Here is a 2,442-nt window from a genome sequence, read left to right on the forward strand (position 1 = left end):
AAGAGGTCTTTGATGTTTTTATATTTTTAGTTTAAAAAATATATTATATCACGGTTATTACATGTATCCAATAAACCATGGTATACTTTAAAAATCTTATGTTACATAAAATCAAAACAAATTATTCAAACATTATAACCTTTTATGCTCAAAGTGGAACTTTGATAATTAAAATGAAAAAGACGAAGTTAATTAAAAAATTGAAGAAAGTAGGATTTGAACCTGCGACTTTGGGAAAGCTTAAAGACGCGTCATCCAGTTGAACTAAAGTAACTTATGTTTTCTAAAATTGAATAACTTTAATATTTTATTGATTAATGTGGTAGCCCATGACCCATATGTCATCCATGACATTATAAGTAACCCATAATATAAACACTAAAGTAACCTACACTAAATATATATATATATATATATATATATATATATATATATATATATATATATATATATATAAACTTCACCAAGTTAGGAATTGTAAGCTTTTGTTGACCTTCATTTTTGCCACATGATTTTCTAAAATTCCACGCTTTTAGTCCGTTAATCACAACACAACATATTTACTAATGAAGTAAAAACATCAACTAACTACTGATCAAGTAAATTACTATATATTCATACATCAAGTAATAACATGCATCAAGTTACTACTTACCAAGTAAATTACTATATATTTATATATCAACAAACAACTCATAAATGATCCCAAACTCACTAGATAACCTAACGAAACAAGCATCCCCCTAACAAATTTGACACCTAAACATCCATTTGGGTACTTCAACAAAAGCGTCTGACACACTAATAACAAACCTATGCATTGCACAAGTTCTATCAAAGCCATGGAAGTGTACATGTTTTCTCCTGTCCCTATTTAAGTGGAAAAGAACCTTGGACCAGATTGCTCTAAGATTTCAAGTACCTATTGTTCTTCGGTAAGAATTGTTCAACATGTCCAAAGCTTCTTGCTTCCTTTGTCTGCCATCTACTATTAGCATTATTCCCATGACAAATGTTGAATCCAAATGTCCCAATGTAGATGCTTCTTCAAGCATCGTTTTCCCTTCATGATCATCTTCAAAGAAAGTTAAATTAATATGAAAAAAAAACATTAAACACATAATTTCAATGCAAAATAAGAAACTGATTACTACTATGCATATATATATATATATATATATATATATATATACACACACACACACACACACATATATATATATATATATATGTATGTATGTATGTATGTATGACAACGTATCAATTCTTCCCTGAACAAAACATTTGGATTTCTCATCTCTTTGCGTTTGTTGACAACTACTAATTTATCTTCAGACCATCGACGAAATCGTAATCCATCTACATCCATATGCTTGTGTATTTTTTCTGTTTTTGCTACCTCGTTCAAGATTTCGCAACTTCAAATGAAACAAAATGTTGGCCCCTAACTGTAAGCTGCATCTCGGGCAAGAAATGTGGAGCGGATGAAATCTCTCTACAGAACACGGGTGCAATCGTCGTTCTTGCTGCATGTCTTGATTTCAACTTTTCCAAATTTATCTTGAAAGAATTGATTGTGAATATTAAAGGAAAGAAAATACATAAATTTCTCATGTACCCATGGTTTCTATAGATGATCATCATCAACCAATTCCCAAAGATTGAAAAAGAAGGAGAAACTTTAGACATGAAATCCCTTGAGTCAAACACCTTTGGTCTAATGAAATAGAATCGTAAAGGTAAATACTCGTTCGAAGGAAAGCAGCCCTTGGTGAAATTTGGGATGTTTTCTGAATCAAGTGATGAATATGAGTTTGATAACTCTTCTGGCCACATGGAATCTGAAGATGATGTTATTACTGTTTCTTAGCATGAAGAGTGAAGAGTTCCTCCTATTGCAATTATAGCAAAGGAAATTGATAATATGATCAATATGGAGGTGCAAAGTGACTTCAATAAGAGTCAAGATACGGATGATGATGATGATGATGATGATGATGATTGTCACACCCCTAAACCAGAACGGCGGAAACATTCGGGGGCGGAGGATGTCATATTCAGTATCATAACAGTTCATAGAAAGGAAAGTACACACCACCATACATATATAAAGGTTTTAAAAATGTTTACATAATTGTATTCATTACATGTTCAAAAGATAAATACATAAACATCTTTCAAAAGAAGTAATTAACGCCAGCGCGTTAATCCCAAAAGTTAATTTCCAAACCTGCTTAGCGGTTCCCTGAGAATACAAGTTATTTCAAAGAGATAGTGTCAACAATTATGTTGTTGAGTTCGTAGGTGGTTTAGAAAATTTGAATGCGATTCCAAAATGGGTGTATGTTTTCCAAGAAAATCCCTTATTTTCTTATAAAAGTATGAAATGCATGAGAGTATTTGTGTTTGAAAAATGTAGATAGTTGAATCAAGAAAATCCCT

This window comes from Lactuca saligna, chromosome 4, assembly GCF_052625555.1.
Source record: "Lactuca saligna cultivar CGN05327 chromosome 4, ASM5262555v1, whole genome shotgun sequence".
Classification (NCBI taxonomy): domain Eukaryota; kingdom Viridiplantae; phylum Streptophyta; class Magnoliopsida; order Asterales; family Asteraceae; genus Lactuca; species Lactuca saligna.